We start from the raw sequence: 20,580 nt of genomic DNA on the forward strand, positions 1-20,580 counted from the left end.
CTGCTAGATTACTAAAAATCAGCAGCGGTAAAGTGCAGTGAGGCTGCCATCTTCTGGTCAAAAAGAACAGACTGATCCTCACAATGAGATCATCCTGTTGATTTGGAATCACTGCTGGATGAGTCAAAGTAACGTGAGGAGATCTTGGAATAAAATATGTAGTATTTCTGTTGATGCAGTTGATAGAAATAAGATTTATTAGAATTTTCTTTTGCATGCAGTCAGTGAGAAGTATGAGTTTTGGTAAATGAGTGAGTGAAGAGTGTTTTGACATTGACAATTGTTATGAGATCCTCTGGAGTAGCACAAGGTCTTGAGATTTCTCACGACCTGCTTTACAAGGAACCAAATTAGTATGAAATAATGTACATTTCAGACTTTGGACTGACTGGCATTATTAGAGATTAAATATTTTTTATGCTCGAATCATGTAACAGCATATTTTTCTGAAATATAACTTTAATGGCCCTTTAACAACATCAGGCAAAAGTAATCACTCCTTTCAACACGGGTTCAGATTGGCTGAAGTTCAGATGAGTCATTGTGGTCGTCACAAAGCTTCCAGCTTCTGGATGGACAGTGTTATGCTAAGGTTAGTGATGTTAGACGAAACAAAAATCCATGTCTACGCATCATCTAGGGTCAAATTTTAACCATATGCATCACAACACTTTAGCGTGCATAGGTCATTTCAGTTCATTCGAGTAAGTTCTGTGAGGAGATTTAGATTCATTAGATAATTATAGGTAAAAAAGGAAAAAAATGAGCAGCCGTTCATCTGGTGGAGCTGGATTTCCTGTATCACTCAGTTTACATTTAGCAAGTAAACATGTCTTTACTTGTATGCTGAGAGGGGCTGCAGTGACAGTTAGCTGCTAACAATCTTTAATCCTGCAAACACACCAGTGTCACACTTAGTAGTTTTAATAGAAACTACAAAATCAGTTTACATGATGACCACACACAATAAAACTGTTGGGTTTATTCTAGGATACTAACCAAAGTACACCGATGCCACTTTATGTGTTCAAAAGCAAGTAAAAAAACATCTTCACTCTGCCCAAAGGCATGATCATGTTGGACTACTTCAACATGCTGTACTATGTCCAAGCTGCTTCTAAAGGCTTTCCAAACCAGCATGAGGTTCTCTATATGGATTGAAATATCATGCATGAGATTCACTTGTGTGTTAGTAAATGCTCTTGTCCTGCACATGTAGTTTCATCATAAAAAACATCTTAAGAAAAAGTCCTGTAAAGAAACAGACAAATGTCAAATAAAAATGAATATTGTTTGTACACTCATACAATTAAGCTGTCATGTCTACATCCATATTTGCAACGTTTCTTCATTTTGACTGGAGCCCCTTATCTTAATTCCCTGTAAATAATACAAACTGTCTGTAGTTTTTGTAAGAGTAAAGTCTGTTATTTTAACTTTAAATAGTGGTGAGCCACAGGATAATAGTAAATGTTGTGAAGGCAAATAGGATTCCCAACAAAATATCACTGCCAAAAATCCTCAGACTCGGGCTAGACAGGCTTCTTCTGGTCAGTATGAATGAAGTGTAGGGAAAATCCATCAGAGTTCTGAACTAAGATCAGTGGACCTAAACCTACCTGTCCTTGATATTCATTTTCTAAGTTAAATGAACTTGCAAGGTTACAACACAAAGAGGAATTTCCCACCTGTTGCTTAATACTTCAAATTATGTTTAAAAACTATATTTTCCGCACCGCAAGACGGATTTCAAAGCCAGTGGGCTTTCTAATCCGGAGCGCCTTACATATATATGGATTAATTCTGGTTGTGCTTATTGATGTTGAAGCAATTTTGAGAAGTAAAGGTCGCAAAATGTGGATCCGTTTGTAGTACGAGTTACAAACAAGGTTAAAAAAAATGTGACACAGCAGCTACAGTCGGCGGGCCACAAGCTCTCTGCTCTGCTCACTTCTGATGCATTTACTTGCAGAAAAACAGATCCATGTACGCCTTTGTTTTCCCTGTCTGAGCTGGCATCTGGCTAAAAACTGTAAAGCTGGATAGCCCCAGTGTTGCTAACCATTTTGTAGCACCGGTAATATTAGGTTGAGATTGTGAGGGGCTGCAAGCTCGCTGGAGAGCGTGTAAACGAATGAATGATGGGAAATGAGGACAGGACTAATGCTGCTCTGCAGAAACTATTTCCTAAAAAAACGACAGTTTATTCTTTTAAAAAACTGGCTAATCATAATTATAGGACCATTGGGCACACTTTTTCAAAAGACGATTCAAGTGAGAATTTAATGTAGAGTTCGGTGCATCGTATATGACACAAGTTCAAAAATAGACCATTCATTGATGGTGTGCCCTATAGTGCAGAAAATGTGGTACCAACTACATTTAATGATTTTTTTTTCCAAAAGCTATTTTAATTTTTTTGTGCAGAACTGACAGCTATCTAAGTGATTCTTAATGTCACCTTAGCTATGGGATAGAATGACCTCCTGCACTCCAGTGGTAATTAACCTGACGAAGCCCCCCGACAGAAGACTGTCCCTCAGCACACTGCACAGACAGAGTCCCTCTTTAGTGTTACTGAAAGACGAGTTCTGTACCAGCTCTGTTGACATCTAATGACATGCTGACTGTAAAGATGCAGCACCCAAAGACATTTTGACCTGGACAAAAGGGTTTTTTCCAGTTTTCTAGTCCTGAGCAATTTGCACCAACACTGCGAGGAAAATGGACAAGAGACATAGAAAGCAGGTGCGAAGAACTTGCAAATTAGGATGCCACTGAGTTGATGTATGGTAAGGAGGAAAGGCAGTGGAGTTTGAGAGAGTAAATAGACTGCAATGAGGTGGTGATAATAATGATGAAAGCTGTGTGATGAGTGTGAAGGCTGTCGGTAGGGGAGAGGCATTGTAAGGACGATAGAGATGCAGGGGACTGGGAGGGGGTATGATGGCACGGGACAATGAGAGAGGATTAAATAAGAAATGATTTGCAAAATGAGAAGGGGAGGGGGAGCACGGAGCTTTATTTGTAATGAAATAGATGTAAACATGGAGGAAGAAAGTGGAGAAACTACTCAGCTAAAGAGAGAAAGAGGATGTTAGAGGATTGGAGGGAAGGAGAAGAAGGAAGGGATAGACAAAGTGTATGAACACACAAACCGTGCTATTGACTGAAGGCTTTCACAGTTAATTGCATATTCCCCATGATTACACTGTGAGATGCTTAGCTGAATGAGAACAACTTTTAAATCCCTTGTCAGATGTGCAGAAAAGGTGAATGCGGTGTGCAGAAAACATCCATGACTGCCATTTTTATGTGACGCATTGCAGGAGTCATTCAAAGTTTTCCTGAAATTTTGGCCTATATGCAAGTCTTTTTCAGACACTTGAATAAATAAACAGAATCATTGTCTTGATGGTAATAGAAGGGCTAGTATTTATTAAGTAGCACTATTATCTGCCATTATTCTTTCCCCAATATACAACTGTTGCACGAAGAGGTATAGAAAAAAATGGCCTTAGTTCTGTGTTTATTTAAGATAACTATCTTGTGTTTCTTTCTAGATTCTTCCACATGTTTGATGCAGAAATCTGAGAGTAGATATTTTATGATCAAGTTGGCTGACTCTCCTCTGACTCCTGAGTTCCAAATAAATAAATAAATAAATTATACAGCCAATCCAAGTCTTCAGGAGTTTTGTGTGTGCTTTTATTCATTTTCCAGCAACAACTTAGACTGTGATGCATGCTTCATGGTTTTTCTAAGTTTCTTAAAAAAGTCTGAAAAGGGTATGATGGTAAAAAGTTACCCTCAAATGAGTGGAGAGAAGGAAAACAACCTGGAATTGTAGAATTTAAAATAAATCTATGTTGAGTTCATTTCTATCAAAATGGGCAAGATTGGTTTTAAAGATCCACTCAGATGAAAATTGTGTTTTCATCATGTTCTTGTGGAATTATTTTTATGATGGAAAACACATACAAAAAAGGAAGCTTTAAAATTGTAATTCTGAGCGTCAATATTTCTTCATTCAAATTGTAGTAAATCAAAGAAAATAATTAAATATGAAAGAGAGCTTATTTCTGGTGTAGAAAATACACTTGGCAGGAGACAAGCTCCCTGCTCCTAAATATCCACGCAACACAGTCCTGCCCACAACTCAGGCAGATTTTTAATGAACTACTGCTGCTCTAGAAATAGAAAAAAAACTCAGGTGTTTCTTTTATTATTTTGGCTAAAAACAGCATAATCATAATTAAAAGACCACCAGGACCGATTTTTCAATAGATCAAAAGATGATCAGAATGAGACTTTAAACAATTTAGCTTTGTAGAATCTTTTTTTGTGAGCATTAGGCCTTTTGTTTTATTCTCCAGTGATTATGACATACAATGAAATAACCACTACATACTATATTTGGAGTTTCCATAACTATGTGGTTAAACTTTTGACTATCAAAAATAACCAAATGTCTTTGGTCTGAAGTACGATCAAATAACCACAGCTGACTAATAATACAAACGTTGCACAATTTGTTGAGATGTGCAACTGCAGTTGGGACGAGTAATCTCATTTGGCAGAGTTTCTGAGCAACCTCCATGGATCAGTGTGGTACGGAAGGAGCTCCTAAACCAGGTCAGACTCATGTGGTGCAGGATGCTCCTCAGTACAACTGCTGAGGATTTTTTTTGTCCAGTGGGAAACACAATCATACTGCTGCCTGCGAAGGGAGGCCCTTACAGTGCTGCCCAGGAACAAAGACAGATGTGGTCCCAGGATTGAGAGCCTGCTGTGTTTCCTTTGGTTGCCGGGTGAAGCACATTACAAGGGTCTCCAGAGGGTTGAGGGTACCTTGTTACAGTGTCCAATGCACCGTTAGATCCACCAAGGAGGCTGAGCCCATTCATCACAAAGTCATGCACCTCTAGAAGACTCCAGAGGACCTCAAAGCACAATCCTATCAATTTCAGAGCAAAACAGGCAAAAAGTTTACTGACAGCATAGCAATGAGTGCCAGGTAACAAACACAAATTAAAGCAGGCTCGAATTTTGTTACAGTTTATTTACTTTTGTGTTTTTTGTAAACTTTATAAACAGAAAAAAACACAAAGGAAATTAGCAGTGAATAGGTGTGATTATGCAACAGCCAAACCCAATCCCCCAGAATTCTCCTTTTCTTTTGACAGGCACATCTTAAGACCCAAGGTAATATTTGTGCTAATCCTCTACACACATGGATACAGGTCCCCAGCTAAGCAGAAATATCTACTGTGGTAACAAGACCCAAAATGTTATTTCCAGGCATGTGGATGTCACGTCTTAAGAGGTTAAAAACAAGTATTGCCCCACCCATGTGAGGAGAAATTGTTTTGTTAATGTCCAACTAAGAAAGACACATTTGACAAAGCAAAAAGAAACTGAAGTTACAAAAAATTGCAGCTACAATCTCCAAACAATCTTATTTTGGTTTGGGTTAATAAAAATATAGATTTCGTTATACCAGCAAATAAACTAATGGTGAAGAACCAATGTCAGTAGATCTAGATTTACAATGAATCATAATGTCAATACTGCTGCCTTAGAATAGCTCTCACATAAGCAGTGCAAAAGAAAAATAATCCAAAATAACTAAAAAGCTTAGAAAGTACAAAAAGTAACTAAAAAATGAGCTTTAAAAGAAATCAATGCCATTTGTTTTTGGTATTTATTTATTAATTTGTAATAGTTCCATCATCACCGTTATTTGCATTAATTGCAAATGCTTGAAGGAAAATGTGCCAAACTTCAGTTGTGTTCTGACCAAGAAAGATTTGAGCAACAGAAATTAAGAAAAGTTATTGTAATTTTTAAACAACAAATAACATGTTTCATCAACATTTATTGATCTTTAAAATGTCATCCTTAAAACTGAACCAATAATTACAATGCAGTTGGAGTTCTTTTAGTTCCAAATCAAGTTGTTCTATTGTCATGAGTGTGGAGCAAGGATTTTGAGAAATTTAATAATTTAATAATAATTTCCTTATTTTTAGGTCTTAATGTCCTAAGAGTTTTTGTCCTTTAATTACTGTGCTGATTTTGAGAATAGCTTGGAAAAGTGTAAAGAAAAGGTAAAACAACTTAAAACTTGATAAGTTATCTTTTATTGCCTTGAACACTAAACATAAATCAACACTAAACATAAATCAAAAGATGGTTTGAATGGGACTTTAAATGTTTCTACATCCAGGTAAAATATTTGACTTTGCAGTTAAAGTATATTAAACCAAATCAAGTAGCACATGACCCAAGAGCGATAGCCACTTGAACATGTTTGACCCTGATTAAGTAGTATCTTGACCAAAGTTTAGCAGACCGTGCTCTTGTGTCTCTGCCTGTTTTAGTCGATCAACCTGATGTCTTCATTCTTACACACACATACACAACCACCCACACATGTGCACAAACACACGCACTCCCTTCTTTTATCTCCCTAGTATTCCTGAAAGAACACAGACACACACTCCAGCGGTTCATAGAGCTATGCTAAACCATGCATCTACTCTTTCTGCTTTTACACTCCCTAGCATGACAGCCGCTGGCACACACACTTTGACTAAGATCAATTCCAATTCTCCTGTTGGAGAACAAATCAGCAAACAGCTTTTCATCTCTTCAGCCTCTCTCACTCTTTTCCACACTGCCCACTTCTAACTATTGATCCATGGCTCTCCCTTGTCCTGGATTTCATCTTCCACTCTGTCTATTCCTATTTTATGCTCTTTCAACATTCCTTTTTTTTTTCCAGTCTTCGCATCTGTCTTGATATTCATCAGTTCTACCTCAAGTCCTCTGCTGAAGTATGTTTCAAACTTGTTTTATCTCCCCTCTCTGTCTGCATTATAAACTCCCTCGGTGCCTCATCTTACGCCTCAAAATGTTTATACCGACTTCAGTACCTGTGTACTCCAAACTCCATACACACGGTTATCTTCACATTCATTTAATTTTTACAGCTTTAAAAATTATTGGCATCCAGCAGCAATATTAGTTCATATTGAAAAGGGTGGATTGGATGTCTGTCCATCGCTGGTCTGTCCTTTACGCGAGTGGAATTTATTTACCCAAGTCAGAAAATCCATGATGTAAGTTTCTGTACCAAACTTTTTTAGTGTTGAAGCATCACTGTAATTAGTTTGTCTCCAATCTTTTCTCCATTCTCATTTCAGCTATTTTATTTTTTTTATTTTTGAGTGCCCTGTAAAAAAGGGCATACATATATTGGGAATTTTAATTTTGAAAAGATTAAGTTATAACCATTAGAAAAATAGGATTTTGATGCATAATTAATCTGCTCAAGTTTCTGCTGTAAGTCCTCAAAAATTTGGGAATTCCAGAAAGAGGTATAAACTGAAAAACATAATAATGAATGGCTGCAACTATGAGATGGCTAATATCGAAGGAAACATGACTGATGTTCTCCAATCCAAGCAAACATCTTACATTATACATTTAAATGTGTTTTTTCAAGGGTGAAAATGCATCTCTATGCACATAATCAAATGAACGGAGAACTCTAAAGTCTAATCACGCAAGAATTTTTTATTAACACGTCTTGGTGCTTTCTCAGGGATTTACAGGTTTTTCTTTTCTTTTAAGAACTTCAGTTTCTCTTTGTTTTTTGTATTTCAGGTGCAGCATTATTTCATGTCAGTATTTTACTGAAAATCTGCACTAATGCTTTGCCTTTTGCCAGAACTGCTCTGACAACAGTTGGCCTCCTTTATATTTAAACATTTATGCTCATACAAATTCATTTATCTGAAGAACAGCTGCCAGGCAGAGCAGCAAGTTAGTAAATCCATTTGTTGTTTACTTCATCTCCATGGCTAATCGTCTCCTGTTAATGATCACTTTATCCGAAGTTGATGAGTCAAGGATGAATGTATGCGGGAACCAACCTACTAGAAAAAGTGAACAGCTTGTCTTCATCAAAAGCATTCCATTTCCCAGCATCCCATGATCAGATGTAGAGCAGCATCCATCCACTGAAAGGAGATCCCATAATATTTAGTTTTTGGGACTTAGAAAATGGTGCAAACGATAAAACGGACTGTAACTGGTCTTTCCATTGAAACCAGTTTGTGTCATATGGTGCATCTTCATCTGGAACTGTGAGCCATTTGAGACAGTGCTTGTAAAGGTCATTTGAACCCCACAAATTAACATTAAGTGGAAAGCTGCAAGGCAGTGTCATAAATTGTAAGATGGTAAAGCTGCTGTGGGAAGCATGCAGAGGGTAGGAAAGAATTAAAAATGAGCAGGCTTGGCATTTGAAATTCAATAAGGGGCAAGATGAGGCCTCCACAGGACACCAAAAAACCCGCAAAGGGTTCAGGGAGTCCTCTGAACATAGATTTTTTTTAAATTAGCAGCAGCCATTTTAACCTGAAATAATTTAAATAAAATAGTATATATATATATATATATATATATATATATATATAAAACTTAAAATTCAATTCAGGTTATTCAGCACTTAAAAATGACCAGTGTGACTATTTTATGACCATGTAAAACTCTATAAAACCTTCTGTTGTTATGAAATAACTATTGAAGAAACAAAGAGGTCTTTATGAAGCTCTCAAGCTTCAATACCTTTTAAGTTTATATTTAACTTTCTTTAAAAGCCTGTCTTGATTTTGAAAAAAAAAAAAGACAGCCTGTCATTGTCATCAGCTAAATTACACTTTGTTATCTTAAAGGTGCTAGAGCCAATCATTTGTATCTATTTTCAACACTGTGGTTACAGTATTCTTTTATTAATGAGCATGCCATTTTTGACCAAAATACAAAAACCTTTGTCATTTGCTAGGACATAGTTTCTGCAGAGCAACAAGTTGTGGAGCTGTGGGCAGGAAAGTCAGCCTTCCCTCATTTCCCATGATCCCTTTAAAAGCTCTCTCACTAGTTTACAGCCCCTAACAACCTCAACCTAACATTACGGGTGCAACAAAAATGGCTTGCAATATTGGAGCTATCCAGCCGTACAGTTATGAGCGGGATCCCAGAAAACTAAGACGAACATGGATTTAGATGTCTGCAAGTGGATGCATCAGAAGTGAGCAGAGCAGGGAACTTGTGGGTCTTCAAACTGTGGATACAAGTCTGTAGGAAATGTGACTTTTCACTTAAGACCTTGGGTTTGTTTATTATCTTGAACAATAGTGACTCAGCTTTGTGTAGACATTAACCCTGGTTGGTAGGAGTAGTTTGGCAGTTGTGACAACCTGGCACAAATATCACATTTATTATGTGCGATAAAAGTAATATCCCATTTATTAGCACAGCAATGTGACCACGTCAGCAATCCTTTGGCATATTTCTGTTTTTTTGTTTATTGCAACGCTATGCAAGTCTTGATTGAAACTTTTTTTTTTTACTTCTTTCCTGTCTGCTTTTCAAACGCATTTTTAAATATGCCACTCAGAGCAATGACATTGGAGCAGCTCAGTGCATGTACCTTCAGTGCTCGACAAATCTCAATTTTTTTTTTTTTTACATTGACTGGTGATTGAAAAGGGCTGACGGGCTGCAGCTGAGCTGCTACGTAAAGGTGCAGGGGGGATAACAATGACTGCAGGCTGCAGGCAAAAGAGGAAAAAAGGTGGGGTTCATTTGAATTTTCACATATTCCCACATGAAAAATAAGGGAAATCTGTGGATATTTTACAACAGGAAGAGTTTTTTAAGCTCACTTTCCACACATTTTGATCAGATTTTACTCTTTTTACAACACTAATTTATTTTTGGTATTAATGCTTCACAAAATAAAACAAGAGCTCATCCCTGCTGTCAGCATTGATGTCTGGATCATTAAATCCACATTTTGGAGTTTCCAGTCATTACTCGCAGTTTACTTGAAACGCAGCACACAAACTCTCAGGGTCCTTTAATGCAGTCCTGTAAATTTGTGAAGTTTACTGAAGCATGCAAGCAATTCCCTCTGACCCATTCTTTATTTCACTTTAAAAAGCGTATCTCATTTCAGCAACTCTAATTATGAAAGAAAGTGGGTGTATAAGTTACACCCCCCGCTGTTGTTTACACTAAAACTACTGTGTCTTCCCGTCTTTTGCATCACTGCATGAGGTCCAATAATTTTTTTTGTGCAACCAAACACAGACAGAATTTGAGATCCACACTAAAACATCAATATAACTTTATAGTTGATGACTTACTGACATTTTCAAAAAAAGATTTCTCACCTCATTATGTTTTCTATCAGCTTTGCAACATATTTTCATAAAAATGTTAATGTTTGTGCCCCATCCTACCTTTAAAAATCCATTTAAGGCTAAGCCATTGTTCTACTCCTATGTATCCCTTCAGAAAAACTGACTTGCATGGAGTTTTATATTAAAACTTGACCTGAAATGTGTTTTTTTTTTTTGTATCATCATCTTTGTGTCAAAATATGTCAGTTCACTTGTGGCTATTTGGTTAAAAGTGCATTAATACTTGCAGCAGCAATTCCACTTTGTTTGTCCTCCACCTGCCACTTTGACCTTAGTTTGCTGTGATGCGTTTTAATCAACTTACAGCAGTTGTAAGGCACACCCATGTTGGACATGCCCAGGATCCTTAAATAAGAAGTCAAATATCAGATTACCAGCAGAAATATATTAGTGAGGGATGATGGCAAAATGGCTACATCTTGGTTAGAATGATTTAACTTGACTATAAAAAGGCCTCATGTTTTTCAAAAAGTTTCTCAACTTGGAATGGGTTAAAACAAGCATAAATAATGCAAATTGTTTTTGAAAAATTAAGAGGATGAACTGTATGACTGACACGGGGCTGACTTTTTTCTTTCCTCTAAACAGCTTCTAGGAAAAGATTTTTTAACATTTATCAGGGGCACTTGAAGAGGATGAGGAATGTAAAAAGTCGGTCAGTAACTGAATTTGACAAACATGCACAGTGCTGCAGTGCATTCTGAATCTCTGCTATCTAGACAGCAATTACCAGGATTATTTTGTCATGCAAAGCTTGTAGTAAATGACCCATCAGCAGTTTGCACATATTATCTTGAAAAACTATCCCTACGCTTAATAGTGCTTCCATTTATGGGGAATGCTTTTGCCAATAAACATCTGTTGCCGGGCAACTGCGCCTAACCTGCAGACAGGACGGCAAGAAGATGATGCTTTTTAAAGCTGTCCTTTTGAACTGCCATACCTTTTCTAAAACACAGTGAGGCAGGAATACGTAAAATTACTTTGAAGTTTGCTGTAGAATTAAGTGATGTCTCAAGACAACATGTCCCTCTTAGTTAATTGTTCATGCTAAGGTTTTGCATTATCTTTCTTTTTTATTTAATAAATTATTTGATTATTATTTTTGCATTATAGTAACTTTGCATCTTTCAAAAGTTGGACTTAAACTTGGAAAAAAACTCCATCCTTTATTTACAGAAAAAGAAGCAAAATGATAGTTTGATGAATAAGTTAAAATAACTGGAACTATGTTCCAGAAAAGACACACCAGGCATCAGCATTTCTTCTGTGATCTAATTCACCACATTCTGTCTCATGATCCATAAGAGCTAACAACCAGCTTGTCCTTGGGGTATCACAGACTTTGCTTTAAAAAATAATAATAATTAAAGCTACAAGTAGCATTTAGCGGGCCCGAGCACGTGCGACCGCCTGGCACGAGCGACCGCCCCGTGAGCAACGCCCTGCTCGAGCAATTCTCGTCGTTTTTTCTTGTCCATTCTGGAGCTCCAAGCTAATGTTAATACGACAGCAGCCTGGGGGGGGGGGGGGGGGGGGCTGTAATCTGTTGCCTTAAGGGACAAAGACTTTTGCATATAGCATGAAAAAAATTCAAGCAATGATGATAATTGCTATCACTGTCCCTAAGGATGAGAACAATAGAACTCATTCAATTTCCACTACAATGTCTAGATGAGTGTCAGCTATGTCTGATAACTTGGCCAATTAGCTGGACCGGGATCTTGCAAAGTGCAGGTGGTTAACGTCCAGCGTGATGAGTCTGTGGACGGCAACAGTACAGCATAGCTTTTGGTTTCCACAAGAGAAGAACTACTGACACATCTGCCCTAACAGACAACTACAAGAGGAGTTGAAATGTATAACACGGTGAAGGAGTTTTTGTGCAGAAAAAGGTACAATTAGAAAAGCTGGTAGCAGTGACTGCAGATGGGACTCCTGCTATGATCAATAGACAAACAGGTTTCATCACTCACTGTAAAGCTGACCCAGACTTTCCAAAATGTCTGCATTACTGCTGCGTCATTCACCAGCAGGCCTTATGTGCAGAAGTGATTGGCTCTGGACATATAATGACTCTTATTCTGAAAATCGTAAACAACCTCAGCTGCAAAGCAAAACAGCACAGGATTTTTAAGGTGCTATTGGAGGAGATGTCTGTTGAATATGGTGAATATGAACATTGTGAATCTGAACTTGCATTCTTGACTGACATTACTGGAAAACTAAACCACTTGATCTGCGAGCTGCAAGACAATGGCAAAACTATTTTTTTTTGACCAGCCTGCCTGAGCCAGTGTTTTTCTTGTGGGGATCTTTTCTGCCAGGGCTTGTCAGCTTGGTCAGTGGATGTTGCTGCAGTTGTCTCCCTTGCTGGGACAGCTGGAGTTAAACACAGCAGCTCACGGCTCTGAAGTGGACCCCGTTGCTGTCCCAGTCTGGATGGGCACTGTGGCGATGTTCCAATGGCCAGGCTGGCTCCTGGTATAAAGAGATTCCCAAATACCATTTCCTAACTGCAGAGCCAAGGATGTGTTTACATGTTTAGGTCAAAAATGTGATGGACAGCTTCATGTTGTCTAAACATGCCACCCTGTTATTAATCCAGTTGATATGGTTCTCCATCTGTGTCTAGGTGATAGAAAAGCATTTTTTTTTTATATTTACAGCTATAAGCAAACAAACAGTTGTCTATATAAAAGAGCTTTTACAATTGTGCACTTTTAGCAGGTCTCTGAGTTCATGTGACCAATGTATGGTGGATTTTCACAGACCTTGTTTAAAACTGAAGGTGAGAGAGACTTAGAGAAATGGCTTCATTGTTCTGGAGTTCTTTGTTTCATCCACAGAAGAGTAGAATTGGTGATTGATTTTGAAAAGCTGCTGAAAAAAGTATCTTTTCAAATTGCAATTTCTAACTTGGGTTTTACATTTTGTGTTCCATTTTTTGTGCTTTATTTGGGAAGCATTTGTTATTTGTTTGGTGTTTTTAAGGTTCTGCAAATATACACATCATTTTTTTAGAGACATTTGTTATCAGTTGTGTTTGTTGATTTGTAGTTTAATTTCATTGGATGTATAGATGTCGTGTGGGGGGGAGGCTCGACAGCAGGTAGGACCCAGGCGCAGAGACGGGAGGCAAACGGGTTCAGGGCAAGTGGGTTTATTTAACTAACAAAAAGCGCTGCAGAGCAGGATGACAAAACTAAAAACAAAAACTTACTGTGGCATGGCAAGGGACATGGACGCCAGACAAGAAGACGTGATCAACATGAGCAGAAGTTAATGGACCAGCACAGGAGGAAGGCAGAGACAAGACTTATATACAGACAGGGCAGACAAGACACAGGTGAACACGATTAGGGCAGATGGGGACCAAAGGAAGTAAAACTCAAAAACATGACAAGACAGGAAACCTTTCAAAATAAAACAGGAAACAGAACCAAACAAGACAGAACAAGAACTAAAGCGAAAAAAAAGACAACAAACTGAAACCATGACAATAGAAAGGAAAAGAAGTTCAAACATTGATTATAAAAAAGGATATAAGAGATAAAAAAAAGAAAAAGGAAAAGAAAAAAGATAAAATATTGATTTAATTGCATTTTGAATGAATAAAAACAATGATTAATAGAATCAGAAATCAGAAAAAGTTTTATTGCCAGGTTCAGTAGAGCGCACTTTACAAAACGAGGAATTTGACTTGGTGTATAGTGCAATTAAGAATAAGTTAAAAATTAAGTTAACAACAACAACACACTATATACAGTAGAGTAAGGTGAATTAAAGTGGGAGCACAGATGGGCTGGGATGGTGGGGCCTGTAAGTGGCACCGACAGTCCTTTGGTGGGGGGGTGGGGGAGGGGGGTCACCTGGGGGAGTTGGGGTTCTGTTCAGCAGGCTGGCTGCAGTGGGGAAGAAGCTGTTCTTGTGGCGCGAGGTCCTGGTCCTGATGGACCGGAGCCTCTTGCCAGAAGGGAGGGGCCGAAAGAGATTATGTCCTGGATGAGAGGGGTTGGCTACAATCCTGGCTGCCCGCCTCCAGGTCCTGGAGATGTGCAGCTCCTGGAGAGACGGGAGGTGGCAGCCGATCACCTTCTCTGCTGAGTGGATGACGCGTTGCAGCTTGGCCTTGTCTCTGGCCGTGGCCGCAGCGAACCAGACTGTGATGGAGGACGTGAGGGTGGATTCGATGATGGCAGTGTAAAAGTCTACCAGCATCTTTTCAGGGAGGTGAAACTTCTTCAGCTGCCTCAGGAAGTACATCCTCTGCTGGACCTTCTTAGTGATGGAGCTGATGTTCTGCTCCCACTTGAGGTCCTGGCTGATGATGGTTCCCAGGAAGCAGAAGGACTCCACAGAGGTCACCGGGGAGTCACAGAGGATGACAGGGGGGAGGGGGGCTGGGGCCTTCCTGAAGTCCACTGTCATCTCCACTGTCTTCAGAGCATTAAGCTCCAGGTTGTTAGCGCTGCACTATGACACCAGCCTGGCTATTTCACTCCTGTAGGCCGACTCATCTCCGTCAGAGATGAGGCCGATGAGTGTGGTGTCGTCAGCAAACTTCAGGAGTTTGACAGACAGGTGACCAGCTGTGCAGCTGTTTGTGTACAGGGAGAGTAACAGGGGTGAAAGGACACAGCCCTGGGGGGATCCGGTGCTTGTGGTCCGAGTATCTGAGACGAGCTTCCCCAGCCTCACATACTGCTGTCTGTCCGTCAGGAAGTCTGTGATCCACCTGCAGGTGGAGTCAGGCACATTCATCTTGGAGAGTTTTTAATACTAAAGATGTATGAAAGACATACCGAAAAAATATGTCTTTCAGTGTTTAACTGGCTGTCTTTGGATTATGCATGCCTGAGTAATGGCCATTCTTACTTCTCATCTCTCTGTTCACTGCTTGCTAATTTACATAGCAGGGGTCCCAGCAGGAGGGGGCGGGGTTGTAACACGACTCCTTCAGCAGAGCCAGGCTGAGAGAGGCTTTGACATGTAAGATGTTAGATGTTAGAATGCCAGATGTTAGAATGACCAGTTCATTTTATATCTATGAAAATATTCAGGTAGCTATGGGACATGTTTAGCTATAGGTCTGTGAAAATTGGTGTCGATTGTTGAAACATAAGTTACCATAAAAAAATGTTTGTTTGGAGTCTAGACAGATTTAACACAGGTTTTTGGATGAAAAAGGATTTTTTATAAATCATCTGTTACACTTTTAAGTCTGAAAAAAATATGGAAGGCAGCAAACACAGATCCCTACCGTTTTTAATTTTTTTGTACTGATATTTGAAAGATAAGTTATGCAAAAAAATAGGTGTTTGCAGTTTTGCCTAAAAAGACGTTTTCGGACCTTTTTGGATGAAATGTTGAATAAAAGTTCACCTGTAACTTCAATAATTCTGAATTTTTTTAGGAAGCAGTAGAACATAAATGCCTATGAAAGTTGAATTCTTGGTGCTGATAACCTAAACATAATTTATGCTAAAAATCTTTGTTCAGTCCAAAATTTCATTAAAAAAATCAAGTGATGAAGTTTCTCGTAGACCCTATAGTGTTACATATCAAAGCTGGAGGTTATTAAAGGCATCTAATTCTGAAATCTCAGCTTCCTGAGACAAACGGCTGATTTATAATAAATTTCTATTATTTGGGTGCACATAATCGACCACTTCCTGTTACGCAGGCACCGTCAGGTGTACACCCATGAAACTTTACATGATGAGAGAAGACCCTTCTGAGTATCTCCAGTTTTAATTTCATGCACATCGGACAAAGCAAAGAGAAAATACAGGGCAGAATGTGCCCCATGCAATAACTAGGTGGCGCTATAGAGCTCGTCCAAGATTGTCATATCCATGGGTTCAGAATAGAAGCTTCATCATATCCATTGAATTTCAGTGAGATTGGCCAAGGAATGTGCACGTGAGAGCAACTTTTGTGTGCATAGCGAGATGCCCAACTTTGCCGCTCTGTCACGACCACACCCCCGCATTGAAAGTTATGGTTTTTTGTCAGAGTAAACTTCAATGGCTTTTCAACAGGTGGACGTCATTTTCAGGTGTGTCGGCTCATCCTACTCGGAGTAGTGATGCTCCAAGTAAAACATGTCATTTCCTCTTGCCAGCAGGTGGCGCTACACTTTTTCCAGTTTTTTTCACTGCAGATGTGTTCAGAGTCAGACTACAATCATGTATATCAATTTTGGATCAGATTGGATTTTGCATGGCTGAGTAATGGCCATTTTTCTTTTCATGGCGTGTTTTCGAAACGACCTCCAATTTTGACGCGCCGCCATGGTCACAAACATCCATAAAAACTTAAAAGCTTCGCAATTTAACATCGGACATGTGTCTAGTTTACACAACCAAAGTTTGAAGTCATTACTCCAAAATCTCTAGGAGGAGTTCGTTCTAGAGCGAGGCCTGCAAATGTCCAAAATGAAGCAAAAATGACATATTGACCTCAATATATCAGACTTCCTGTGCGAGTGACAGGTGGGTCCTTTCAGACTTTTTTGTAAGTCTCCATCTGAAGAACATGCCCTGTAAAAATCAAGCTTGTACGTTAAAGCGTATGCGGGGCGTCGGGACAAAAGTCACTGTAGGTGGCGCTATCGAGCCGTTTTTGTGCGCCCATGCCAATCTCCTATAAAATACGAAATTTTTCGCGACTCCTGATGTGTGTGCCAAATTTGGTGAGTTTTGGGGTATGTTAAAGGCCTCAAAAAGGCGACTCTTCCGGTAGAATAATAATAATAATAATAATTAAAGCTACAAGTAGCATTTAGCGGGCCCGAGCACGTGCGACCGCATGGCACGAGCGACCGCCCCGTGAGCAACGCCCTGCTCGAGCCATTCTCGTCGTTTTTTCTTGTCCATTCTGGAGCTCCAAGCTATTGTTAATACGACAGCAGCCTGGGGGGGGGGGGGGGGGCTGTAATCTGTTGCCTTAAGGGACAAAGACTTTTGCATATAGCATGAAAAAAATTCAAGCAATGATGATAATTGCTATCACTGTCCCTAAGGATGAGAACAATAGAACTCATTCAATTTCCACTACAATGTCTAGATGAGTGTCAGCTATGTCTGATAACTTGGCCAATTAGCTGGACCGGGATCTTGCAAAGTGCAGGTGGTTAACGTCCAGTGTGATGAGTCTGTGGACGGCAACAGTACAGCATAGCTTTTGGTTTCCACAAGAGAAGAACTCCTGACACATCTGCCCTAACAGACAACTACAAGAGGAGTTGAAATGTATAACACGGTGAAGGAGTTTTTGTGCAGAAAAAGGTACAATTAGAAAAGCTGGTAGCAGTGACTGCAGATGGGACTCCTGCTATGATCAATAGACAAACAGGTTTCATCACTCACTGTAAAGCTGACCCAGACTTTCCAAAATGTCTGCATTACTGCTGCGTCATTCACCAGCAGGCCTTATGTGCAGAAGTGATTGGCTCTGGACATATAATGACTCTTATTCTGAAAATCGTAAACAACCTCAGCTGCAAAGCAAAACAGCACAGGATTTTTAAGGTGCTATTGGAGGAGATGTCTGTTGAATATGGTGAATATGAACATTGTGAATCTGAACTTGCATTCTTGACTGACATTACTGGAAAACTAAACCACTTGATCTGCGAGCTGCAAGACAATGGCAAAACTATTTTTTTTTGACCAGCCTGCCTGAGCCAGTGTTTTTCTTGTGGGGATCTTTTCTGCCAGGGCTTGTCAGCTTGGTCAGTGGATGTTGCTGCAGTTGTCTCCCTTGCTGGGACAGCTGGAGTTAAACACAGCAGCTCACGGCTCTGAAGTGGACCCCGTTGCTGTCCCAGTCTGGATGGGCACTGTGGCGATGTTCCAATGGCCAGGCTGGCTCCTGGTATAAAGAGATTCCCAAATACCATTTCCTAACTGCAGAGCCAAGGATGTGTTTACATGTTTAGGTCAAAAATGTGATGGACAGCTTCATGTTGTCTAAACATGCCACCCTGTTATTAATCCAGTTGATATGGTTCTCCATCTGTGTCTAGGTGATAGAAAAGCATTTTTTTTTTATATTTACAGCTATAAGCAAACAAACAGTTGTCTATATAAAAGAGCTTTTACAATTGTGCACTTTTAGCAGGTCTCTGAGTTCATGTGACCAATGTATGGTGGATTTTCACAGACCTTGTTTAAAACTGAAGGTGAGAGAGACTTAGAGAAATGGCTTCATTGTTCTGGAGTTCTTTGTTTCATCCACAGAAGAGTAGAATTGGTGATTGATTTTGAAAAGCTGCTGAAAAAAGTATCTTTTCAAATTGCAATTTCTAACTTGGGTTTTACATTTTGTGTTCCATTTTTTGTGCTTTATTTGGGAAGCATTTGTTATTTGTTTGGTGTTTTTAAGGTTCTGCAAATATACACATCATTTTTTTAGAGACATTTGTTATCAGTTGTGTTTGTTGATTTGTAGTTTAATTTCATTGGATGTATAGATGTCGTGTGGGGGGGAGGCTCGACAGCAGGTAGGACCCAGGCGCAGAGACGGGAGGCAAACGGGTTCAGGGCAAGTGGGTTTATTTAACTAACAAAAAGCGCTGCAGAGCAGGATGACAAAACTAAAAACAAAAACTTACTGTGGCATGGCAAGGGACATGGACGCCAGACAAGAAGACGTGATCAACATGAGCAGAAGTTAATGGACCAGCACAGGAGGAAGGCAGAGACAAGACTTATATACAGACAGGGCAGACAAGACACAGGTGAACACGATTAGGGCAGATGGGGACCAAAGGAAGTAAAACTCAAAAACATGACAAGACAGGAAACCTTTCAAAATAAAACAGGAAACAGAACCAAACAAGACAGAACAAGAACTAAAGCGAAAAAAAAGACAACAAACTGAAACCATGACAATAGAAAGGAAAAGAAGTTCAAACATTGATTATAAAAAAGGATATAAGAGATAAAAAAAAGAAAAAGGAAAAGAAAAAAGATAAAATATTGATTTAATTGCATTTTGAATGAATAAAAACAATGATTAATAGAATCAGAAATCAGAAAAAGTTTTATTGCCAGGTTCAGTAGAGCGCACTTTACAAAACGAGGAATTTGACTTGGTGTATAGTGCAATTAAGAATAAGTTAAAAATTAAGTTAACAACAACAACACACTATATACAGTAGAGTAAGGTGAATTAAAGTGGGAGCACAGATGGGCTGGGATGGTGGGGCCTGTAAGTGGCACCGACAGTCCTTTGGTGGGGGGGTGGGGGAGGGGGGTCACCTGGGGGAGTTGGGGTTCTGTTCAGCAGGCTGGCTGCAGTGGGGAAGAAGCTGTTCTTGTGGCGCGAGGTCCTGGTCCTGATGGACCGGAGCCTCTTGCCAGAAGGGAGGGGCCGAAAGAGATTATGTCCTGGATGAGAGGGGTTGGCTACAATCCTGGCTGCCCGCCTCCAGGTCCTGGAGATGTGCAGCTCCTGGAGAGACGGGAGGTGGCAGCCGATCACCTTCTCTGCTGAGTGGATGACGCGTTGCAGCTTGGCCTTGTCTCTGGCCGTGGCCGCAGCGAACCAGACTGTGATGGAGGACGTGAGGGTGGATTCGATGATGGCGGTGTAAAAGTCTACCAGCATCTTTTCAGGGAGGTGAAACTTCTTCAGCTGCCTCAGGAAGTACATCCTCTGCTGGACCTTCTTAGTGATGGAGCTGATGTTCTGCTCCCACTTGAGGTCCTGGCTGATGATGGTTCCCAGGAAGCAGAAGGACTCCACAGAGGTCACCGGGGAGTCACAGAGGATGACAGGGGGGAGGGGGGCTGGGGCCTTCCTGAAGTCCACTGTCATCTCCACTGTCTTCAGAGCATTAAGCTCCAGGTTGTTAGCGCTGCACTATGACACCAGCCTGGCTATTTCACTCCTGTAGGCCGACTCATCTCCGTCAGAGATGAGGCCGATGAGTGTGGTGTCGTCAGCAAACTTCAGGAGTTTGACAGACAGGTGACCAGCTGTGCAGCTGTTTGTGTACAGGGAGAGTAACAGGGGTGAAAGGACACAGCCCTGGGGGGATCCGGTGCTTGTGGTCCGAGTATCTGAGACGAGCTTCCCCAGCCTCACATACTGCTGTCTGTCCGTCAGGAAGTCTGTGATCCACCTGCAGGTGGAGTCAGGCACATTCATCTTGGAGAGTTTTTAATACTAAGTCTAGACAGATTTAACACAGGTTTTTGGATGAAAAAGGATTTTTTATAAATCATCTGTTACACTTTTAAGTCTGAAAAAAATATGGAAGGCAGCAAACACAGATCCCTACCGTTTTTAA

Source organism: Oryzias latipes, chromosome 3 (assembly GCF_053564925.1).
Source record: "Oryzias latipes strain Hd-rR chromosome 3, Olatipes_Hd-rR_3.1".
In the NCBI taxonomy this organism is placed as follows: domain Eukaryota; kingdom Metazoa; phylum Chordata; class Actinopteri; order Beloniformes; family Adrianichthyidae; genus Oryzias; species Oryzias latipes.